The following is an 11,096-nucleotide window of genomic DNA, read 5'->3' on the forward strand; positions in this document are numbered from 1 at the left end:
AATATTCTTTAAAAAATCCACGCCTTGTGTAGTCCTTGAAAAAATATTCTTTAAAAAATCCACGCCTTGTGTAGTCCTTGAAAAAATATTCTTTAAAAAATCCACGCCTTGTGTAGTCCTTGAAAAAATATTCTTTAAAAAATCCACGCCTTTTGTAGTCCTTGAAAAAATATTCTTTAAAAAATCCACGCCTTTTGTTGTCCTTGAAAAAATATTCTTTAAAAAATCCACGCCTTTTGTTGTCCTTGAAAAAATATTCTTTAAAAAATCCACGCCTCTTTTAGTCCTTGAAAAAATATTCTTTAAAAAATCCACGCCTCTTGTAGTCCTTGAAAAAATATTCTTTAAAAAACCACGCCTTTGGTGGTCCTTGAAAAAATATTCTTTAAAAAATCCACGCCTTTTGTAGTCCTTGAAAAAATATTCTTTAAAAAATCAACGCCTTTTGTAGTCCATGAAAAAATATTCTTTAAAAAGCCACGCCTCTTGTAGTCCTTGAAAAAATTTCTTTAAAAAATCCACGCCTTTTGTAGTCCTTGAAAAAATATTCTTTAAAAAATCCACGCCTATTGTAGTCCTTGAAAAAATATTCTTTAAAAAATCCACGCCTTTGTAGTCCTTGAAAAAATATTCTTTAAAAAATCCACGCCTATTGTAGTCCTTGAAAAAATATTCTTTAAAAAATCCACGCCTTGTGTAGTCCTTGAAAAAATATTCTTTAAAAAATCCACGCCTTGTGTAGTCCTTGAAAAAATATTCTTTAAAAAATCCACGCCTTGTGTAGTCCTTGAAAAAATATTCTTTAAAAAATCCACGCCTTGTGTAGTCCTTGAAAAATATTCTTTAAAAAATCCACGCCTTTTGTAGTCCTTGAAAAAATATTCTTTAAAAAATCCACGCCTTTTGTTGTCCTTGAAAAAATATTCTTTAAAAAATCCACGCCTTTTGTAGTCCTTGAAAAAATATTCTTTAAAAAATCCACGACTTTTGTAGTCCTTGAAAAAATATTCTTTAAAAAATCCACGCCTTTTGTAGTTCTTGGAAAAATATAAAAAATCTAAGTTTGACTTGACCTTTGAAAAAATATTTTTTACAAAATCCAATTTCATTAATGTTCTTGAAAAAATAATTTTCAAAGACTCCACATGATATTTGAAAAATATCCTTTAAAAGATCTATGTTTGTTATTTAGCTCTTGAAATTTTTTTATTTTGAAAAATCATTTCAAGATAAATTCAGCCCTTCAGAAAATATTTTTGCAGAACCGTAGTTTTTAAAAAATAAGAGATAAACTTGTTCCTTGAATAAATGTTTTTTTAAAATCCACATTTGCCAGAGATCCTTATTTTTGTTGTTATATCAACGTTTAAATTTGTCCTTGGAAAAATATTCTTTTAAAATCCTATGTTTTAATCAAGAGGAATATAACTTCATAAAATCCAGAATTGTTGGATATCCACGAAAATATTCATAAAATAATTAGAAAGTATTTGGGTCCAGAAAAAATAAATTAAATCCATTTTTAATTGGGGTGGTAAAAAATATTTCTTCAAATCCACATTTTATTGAGTCATTGAAAAATATTTCTGGAAATCCACTTTTATTTTTTTTTCTTTAAAAAATACCTTTCAAAACTCTATGTTTCGTTGTTTTCTTTATTCCCTGTATTCTCTAATTCCTGTCCCTAAAAAATTCAATTTCAAATATCCCCATTTGAAATTAATAAAAATAAGTTGATTGTCCTTATGACACACTTTTCTGGTAATTTTTAATAAAAAACACAACAAAACTCCTTCAAAGAAGTAATAATGGCAATTTACGAACCATCCATCCATTCGGGCTGGGCTAAAACAACAAAACTTAATAAAACTAATAAAAAAGACGTTGTCAAAAACAACAAAAAAAAAAACAAAGAAAAAACTTTTCGTTCATAATGAACAACCTTAAACACCTGTAATGACTTTATTACATCTTTATGCAGTCTGTGTGTCGGGGGGGGCGGGGGGTGCAAGGACTAAGCTGCTCTCCGAACTTTTGATATCTCTGTAAAAAATGAAACATTTGTCTCACTTTCTTTGTCGATATTCTGCTAACTTTGCAGCTGACAACTATATATACATCATGTTGATACCCCAATAAGACCATACATATCGTCCTGGAGGTATTGTACCTTTAGGAAAAAAGACACAGTTTTCTGGGTCCCAGAATTATTGTAAATTTCCTCTGAGAATGCTATAGAAGGTCTATAGCAAATGTATGAATTTTAAGGATTTACATTTAATCCTTCAGGAATTCCAAGATCCGAGGGATTTGTTCTCTCCTCTCCTGTGTGAAAAGCTAAAACCATTTCTAGTCGGGGGGCCGAGGATCCTAGGATAATTGGAAATTTCCCATGAGAATCATATCACCTTTTAAAGGTAACAGATGAATTTTAAGGATATAAAGAGAATCCCTCTGAACTTCCAAATATTTCTTCTTTATTCACCCATGTTGAAAATCGGTGACTTCTTCAAATCGTTGACCAGGTCCGAAGGATAATAATTTTATAGATCCTAGGATAAGTGTAAATATCCTATGAGAGTTATATGGTTTTCTACTGGCAGTGGTTAACATAAAATCCAAGAGCTTCCAGTCCCATGGAAAAACGTTGAGACCATCTCCTTTTGGCGGACAGATAGAAAGAAACACTGTTTTTTGAAACCTAGGATAATTGGACATTTCCATGAGAATTATATGACCTCTAGTAAAAAATAAATTACTTAAGATCCAAGACTGTCTTGAAATTTACGCTTGTCGACCTGAAAATAGCCTTGAATTTATTTTTCGAAAAGCTACATTCATATACCTGGACATAGACTTGCAAATATTTTAATTTTGTCCTTGAAAAATATTCTTTTAAAAACCCAGGTTTGATTTGGTCTTTGAAAATTTTTTTTACATCATCCAGGTTTGATATGGTCCTTGCAAAAATATTCTTTTAAAAATCCAGGTTCGACTTGTTCCCTGCAAGAATATATTCTTTTAAAAATCGAGGTTTGCTTTGGTCCTTGAAAATACACTCTTATAAAAATCGAGATTTGATTTATTCATTGAAAAAATATTCTCTTAAAAGTCCAGGTTTCATTTGCTCCTTGAAAAAATATTCTTTTAAAACTTCAGGTTTGATTTGGCCCTTGGAAAATATTCCTTTACAAATCCAGATTTGTTTTGGTCCTTTTAAAAATCCGGGTGTGTTTTGGTTTGTTCCTTGAAACAATAATTATTTAAATATCCAGGTATTTTTTAAAAATCCACGCCTTTGATAGTCCTTGAAAAAAATATTCTTTAAAAAATCCACGACTTTGATAGTCTTTGAAAAAATATTATTTAAAAAATCCACGACTTTGGTAGTCTTTGAAAAAATATTCTTTAAAAAAATCCACGCCTTTGATAGTCCTTGAATAAATATTCTTTAAAAAAGTCCACGCCTTTGATAGACCTTGAATAAATATTCCTTAAAAAAAACACTGCAAAATATTCTTTAAAAATCCATGGTAGTCCTTGAAAAAATATTCTTTAATAATCCACAACATTGATAGTCTTTGAAAAAATATCCTTTAAAAATCCACGCCCCTGATAGTCCTTGAAATATAGATTTAAAAATCCACGCCCCTGATAGTCCTTGAAATATATATTTAAAAAATCCACGCCTCTGTTGATCCCTGAAAAAATATTCTTAAAAAATTCCAAGCCTCCATTGATTCCTGAAAAATAGATTTAAAAAATCCACGCCTCTGTTGATCCCTGAAAAAAAAAATTATAAAAAATTCCAAGCCTCTCTTGATCCCTGAAAAATAGATTTAAAAAAGTCCACGCCTCTGTTGATCCCTGAAAAAATATTCTTAAAAAATTCCAAGCGTCCCTTGATCCTTGAAAAAATATTCTTCAAAAAATCCACGCCTCTGTTGATCGTTAAAAAAATATTTTTCAGAATTCGAGGAATATGGACCTGGCTTGAAGAAACTCCCCCAACACCTCCTCTCCCTTGTGGTGCAAAAAAAAAATTAAAGTTATGCTCACAACTATTTAACTCGTGTCCTTTAAGGACATATATTGTGAAGAACAATATATGCTAAACGAAAAACGATTTCCCTTTTTTTCCACCATTAACATATGCATGTAAACGTGTAGCCAAGAGCTTGTCTTTGTAAGGGTTTTTTTATTTTGTTATTTTGCCCCGCTACCTCCTTCCACTTTTTTTGCAACCATGATAATGTCCTTGCTAAACTGTGCATATTTTATTGCAAACCGTTGATATCCTTGCCAGCGTTCACTATTTAAATTCTATGCAATTTTTACATTTATTTTATGCGTAGTTTTTTTTCCTTTATGGGGTCCTCTATGTTTTTTCTCCTTTTTCTTCTTTTGCTGCTCACCACAAACGAGTTAGTTTTTCCCATTTTTTTTGTTGCTGCTATTATTATTGTTTTTTTTTTTTTTTTCTTCAGTTTCCACTTTTTTGAACTTCAATGCTGCTGTGAAATGTGAAAGTCGTTTAGCGGTTAAAGCTGAATCAACTGAATCAACCGGAATGCTGCCGCTGCAAAACAAAAACCCAGTCAGTCGGACGGTGAGAAAAGGAAAATGGAAATCAGCAAAATATGCTCTCGCTGTTCAGCTTGAACTAGAATTTTAAATGGTTGGTATTCATGTGTGTTGGTGTGTGAGTGGGTTTTGCTATTCGCAACGAAATATCAAGCGTGAAATGGATAAAAATGCATTCGCATCAAGTTGATTGAATTTAGATACAAAAAAATATAAGGAGAACATTTTGGGAAGAAGAAAATCGAGGAATCGGAAATGACGTTGATTTTTTATAGATTTGTTTCAAGGACTACAAGAGGCGTGGATTTTTTGAAAAATATTTTCTCAAGGATCAACAAAGTCGTGGATTTTTTGAAAAATATTTTCTCAAGGATCAACAAAGGCGTGGATTTTTTGAAGAATAGTTTTTCAGGGACTAATAGACGCTTGGTTTTTTAAAGAATATTTTCTCAAGGTTCGACAAAGGCGTGGATTTTTTGAAAAATAGTTTTTCAGGGACAAGAATATTTTTTCAGGGACCATCAGATGCCTGGGTTCTTAAAAAATATTTTTTAAAGGACCGTCAGATGCGTAGATTCTTAAAAAAATATTTTTTCAAGAAACGTCAGACTGGTGGATTCTTAAAAAAATACTTGTTTCAAGAATTTACAAAAGCGTGATTTCTTAAAAAATATTTTTTTGTAAACGATTAATGAGAGCGTGATTTTTTAAAAAATATTTTTTCAAGGATTAACGAAAGCGTGATTTTTAAAAAAGTATAAATTTTTAAGCACCAGCGGAGGCGTGGTTTCCAAGGACCAATAGAGGCGTAGTTTTCTAAAAATAAATACTTTTTCAAATACTATAAAAGGCGTGGGTTTAAAAAAAATGTTTTTCAAGGAACAACAGTGGCGTAGAATTTTTAAAAGATATTTTTTCAAGGACTATAGAAGTCGTGGATTCTTTAAAGAATATTTTTTCAGGGACAAATAGACGCGTGGGTATTTTAAAGAATATTTTTTCAAGGACCGTCAGATGTGTGGATTTAAAAAAAAAATATTTTTTCAAGAACCGTCAGATGCGTAGATTCTTAAAAAGAATATTTTTTAGGAATTAACGAAAGCGTGATTTCTTAAACAATATTTTTTCAATGATTACTGAAAGCATATTTTTTTTAAAAAAAAATTTTCAAGGATTAACCAAAGCGTGATTTTTTGAAAAATATTTTTGGATTAAAAAAAATTCAAAATCGTTGATTTAAAAAACATGTTTTTTCAAGGATTAAAGAAGGCTTGTAACTTTTAACAGATATTTTTTTAAGGATTATATAAGGTGTGAAATTTTTAAAGAATATTTTTTTAAAGGACGAACAGAGGTGTGGATTTTTAAAAAAAATATATATTTTTTTAAGACCATCAAAAGCGATTATTTTTTTGGAGAATATTTTTTTAAGAAGGCGTAGATTTTTTAACTATAACGGAAATGGATTTTTAAAACAATACTCTTTTTTAAAAATACTATCACAGGCGTGGATTAAAGAAAAATGCAGAACCAACAGAGGAGTGGAATTAGATAAAAATATTTTTTAAGGACCAACAGAAGCGAGGATTTAAAAAAAATATTTTTTGCGTGGTTTTTTAAGAAATATTTTTTCAAGGACCAATAGAGGCGTAGATTTCAAAAAAAATATTTTTTTAATGACTAAAAAAGCTGTGGATTTAAAGAAAATGCTTTTTCAAGGACCAACGGAAGCGTGGATTTTTTAAAGAATATTTCTTCAAGTACTTTAAGAGGCATGGATTATTTTAAGAATATTAGTTCAAGGACATTAAGAGGCATGGATTATTCAAAGAATATTTTTTTCAAGGACTTTAAGAGGCATGGATTATTCAAAGAATATTTTTTCAAGGACAATCAAAGGCGTAGATTTTTAAAAAAAAAATTTCAAACGTTAAGAAAAGGCGTAGATTTAAAAAAAATGCAACCGTTAGAAAAAGGCGTGGATAGAAGAATTTAGCATCAATAAAAGACGTGTATTAATAAAATCAAGTGCCAATAAGAGGCGTAGTTTTAAAAAATTAATTGGCGTGGATTTTTAAAAAAAGTATATTTTTAAAATATTTTTTTTTCACATCCTTAAATGGCGTGGATTTATAAAAAGCATATTTCTAAGAGTCAATAAAAGGCGTGGATTTTTAAAATAATTTTCTTCACACACTTAATTGGCGCGGATTACAAACAATTATGTTTCAGGAACCAACAGAGCCGTGAGTTTTAAAAAATATATTTTTTTAGGGACCAGCAGAGCCGTTTTTAATAGAATATATTTTCACAGACCATCAGAGGTGTGGATTTTAACAAAAAAAAAAAAAATCAATGACTGCAAGAGGCGTGGATTTTTAAAGAATATTTTTCCAGGACTAGAAGAGGCATACTTTTTTAAAAATAACGTTCTCTTTTCTTTTAAATGAATTTTGTCCAAGGTTTAAAAAGGCGTAGATTTTTTAGATGAAATTCGTTCAAGGATTTTTTGAAGAATGTTTTTTTTTAAAGACGAAGCGTACAACATTTTTTAATTTTTTTTTTTTTTTTTATTATTTATTTGCTTTTTTTTTTTTTTTTTTTTTTTTTTTTGTATTTGAGCCCTCCTCAATAAATATATAAATAAAATGTCTTCTCTTAACATTATTAAGTGGACATTGTCAAACAATCTTGATTATTTTCTTACCACTCAAATAGACATAACCTCAATTGTTTCAAATTCATATATAAATTACCAAAAGAAGAAAATATATTTATTTTAAGTTATTTATCCACTTGTGATTTAATTCCATTAACAATGGACGCAATGGCTCCAATGCAGCAGCAACAAAAATACTTTATAACAAACAATGTATCATCAATAATATTAAATTGATTATTAAACAAATATTTCCTCAAACTCTCCAGCACTCTCTCTCCCCCCCGCTCCATCCTTCATCCAACTGCAGTGAGAGTCATTCAGTCACTCAATAATAAATAACAAACAATCTATAAGACTATTGAGCTGAGATTGTCTACAAAGAAAAAAAAAAAAAAAAAAAAAAAAAAATTTCACATGATTTTTAGTCAGGATAGCGCACAGAGTGGATGCTGTGGCGGTGATGATGCCATAATGCCATGGCATGGACCTCTGCCATACTGCACCCAAAGACCGCCACACGAATGCTTGTAGTGTTATGCTTAAGCAGGGATATCCTGTCCAGACCGGAATGGCAATACAACTACATTGCCTGAAATACCAACTCGTTCGAACTGCAATGCCATCATGGATGGCCGGCATATTCGATGTCGTTGGAACAAATGTTGCCAATAATGCAGCTGATGAGGATGGCGAAATAGTCCTTGCTGCTGCCGATGGTGATGAGAATGATGCATTTGGAGACCTACACAAAAATGCATTTAATGTCGAAGAGAGCCAAAATGTCTGAGTAAGTTAACAATTATTTGCGTGAACGAATATTTGTCTAGGATTGGTGGGCAGGGCAGTGATTGCTGCAATAATTTGGGCTAGGACATTATACCAAAGGAATTGAAAATTATAGGCATTTTTTTTAATAAAATTGAAAAAAAAAAATGAATTGAAAAATGAATAAAATTAATATTTTTATGGTGTATTAAAAAAAATAAATATTTTTCTAAAATATTTAAACTCTAAGGAATAACTTTGGATTTTAAGGAACCTTTTTTTCAAGGACTACGGTGTAAATATCAAAGATTTTTTAAGAGTTTCTCTATAAGGATTTTATATTGGAAATATTCTTAAACTGACCTTAATTTCAAGGTCCATTCTAACACCAAAAAAATAATGAAAAATAATAGAATAAAGATAATAAACGTGGATTCCTTGAAAACAATTTTAGAGCAATAAACGGGGATTTATTTAGGAATATTTTTAAAAGACTTCTGAAGCAACCTCAATGGATATTTTTATGGATATTTTTCCAAAGACTTTTAGTGAAGAAATTTGGAGTTTTAATCAAAAAAGGAGTAAAAAGGTGGATTATGAGAACATTTTCGTGAATATTTAAAAAAAAAAGAAATTTCAGACAGAGGTATGTTTTTAGAAACTTTCTTAAAGAAGCAAAGCGGATTTTTCAAAAATATTTCTTCAAGGACCTCAAACAAACGTGGATTTAAAAAAAAATCAAGGATCTCCAATAAACGTGGATTTTTATGAAGAAATTATTCTAGGATAATCAACAAACGTGGATTTTTTAAAAAATATTTTTCAAGTATCCGCCACAAACGTGGATTCAAAAAAAACTATCTTTCAACTATCTCCAACAAATGCAGGTTTTTTTCAAAGATAAGGATATCGACAAACATGGATTTAAGAAAATTTTTTTAAGGATCTCCAACAAATGAGGATTAAAAAAATTAAGGATATATAACAAACGTGGATTTAAAAAAATTGTAGGATCTCCAACAAACGTTGGTTTAAATTTTTTTTTTTTTTTTTTTGGATCTCCAACAAAAGTGGATTTAAAAAAAATTTTTTTTTTCAACGATCTCAAACAATCGTTAATTAAACAAAATTTTTCCAGGATTACAAACAAATGTGGATTTAGAAAAAAAAATTAGGGATCTCCACCAAACGTAGATTTTATAGAAAATATTTTTCAAGGATCTCCAAGAAACGTGAATTTAAAAAAATATATTTTTCTAGGATCTCCAACAATCGTGGATATAAAAAAAATATTTTTTTCAACGATCTCCAAAAAACATGGATTTAAAAAGAAATATTATTCTAGGATCACCAACAAACATGGGTTTTTAAAAAAATATTTTTTTTCCAATATCTCCGACAAACGTGGGTTCTTTTTTTAATATTTTCTAAAATATAAAAGAAACTTAGATTTAAAAAAAGATTTAAAAAAGAAATATTTTTCTAGGATCTGCAATAAACGAGGATATTTAAAAAAATAGTTTTCAAAGATCTCCAAGAAACGTGGATTAAAAAAAATATTTTTCAAGGATCTCACAGAAGCGTGGATTAAAAAAATATTTTTCAAGGATCTTCAAGAAACGTGAATTTAAAACAATATATTTTTCTAGGATCTCCAGCAATAGTGGATATAAAAAAAAATATTTTTTCAACGATCTCCAACAAACATGGAAATATTATTCTGGGATCGCCAATAAACTTGGGGTTTTAAAAAAATATTTTTTCCCAACATCTCCGACAAACGTGGGTTTTCAACAAACGTGAATCTAGAAACATATATTTTTAAAGGATCTCCAACAAATATGAAATAAAAAAAAATATTTTTCAAAGATATCCAAGAAACGTGTTATAAAAATTTTTTTTCAAGGATCTCCAAGAAACGTGTATTAAAATAATATTTTTCAAGGATCTAAAACTAAAGTGGATTTGTTAAAAATTGTTTTTTTTAAGAATATTTTTCTAGGATCTCAAACAAACGTGGATTTAAAAAAAAATATTTTTCAAGGATCTAAAACTAAAGTGGATTTGTTAAAAATTGTTTTTTTAAGAATATTTTTCTAGGATCTCAAATAAACGTGGATTTAAAAAATAAATTTTTGTAGGATATCCAATAAACGTGGATTAAAAAGAATTCAACGATATCCAACAATCGTGGATTTATAAAAAAAATACCAAATATTTATTAAAATTTAAATAATTTTAGAGTTTATTAACTTAATTAAAACTTATTAAAATATTTCGCTCAAAAACCAAACAATGTGTTGAAGTGCTGAATAAATCCAACTTTATATTCTTCTCCAAAAATGTTCTTCATTTTCTTTGACTCGTCATACTGAAAATAGCAATTTCAAAATTTAACAACCATCCAAAACTATCAGCTACTGTCCCATCATCTTTCCTCCCCTTTTCTTCCCCCTCTTTCTCCCAACTCTACAGTTCTTTGTTCCCCAAAACCATACCCCTCCGCACGACAAAGTTTCCCATTAGAAAATAGCATATAAATTGCATATTAAGCATTAGTAAGCTACAAATCCTTAATAGTTTTCGCCAAAAATAATCATCGGCAGCAGCCAACATCCAACTGCCAAAATGAATGGGAGACAAACCGACTTGAATGCACCAGCCTGAGCCATAGGATGCAGTGCGTGTCCGTCTGTCTACCGAGTTGTCTGACTGACTGACTGCCACCCATTTGTATTTCATATCTCTATCTCCTTTGTTTTTTGTTGCAAAGAGCACTGGGCAATGTGTTAATGGAAAAAGTGTTCAGTGAAATGGAAATTTATGCATTGCGTTTCTTTTTCATGTTCAGACAAAACGAAAAACTAGAATAGAAATGAACGAATACCGAACCATGATGCGAATGAACGATAGAACACAAAAAGCTTAGAGAGATTTTTTTGTTGGGCCCAAAAATAGATGCAAGTGGTCGGAAGAGAGAGAGAGCAGAACAAAATGAAATGAAACTAGTCTAAATGAATGCACAAAATATTCTATGGGAGATTGAGGGGGAAGGATGGCTCATGAAAGCCTTTAAGAATTTCAA

The sequence above is a fragment of the Musca domestica genome, unplaced genomic scaffold, assembly GCF_030504385.1.
Source record: "Musca domestica strain aabys unplaced genomic scaffold, Musca_domestica.polishedcontigs.V.1.1 25, whole genome shotgun sequence".
NCBI classification, from domain to species: Eukaryota; Metazoa; Arthropoda; class Insecta; order Diptera; family Muscidae; genus Musca; species Musca domestica.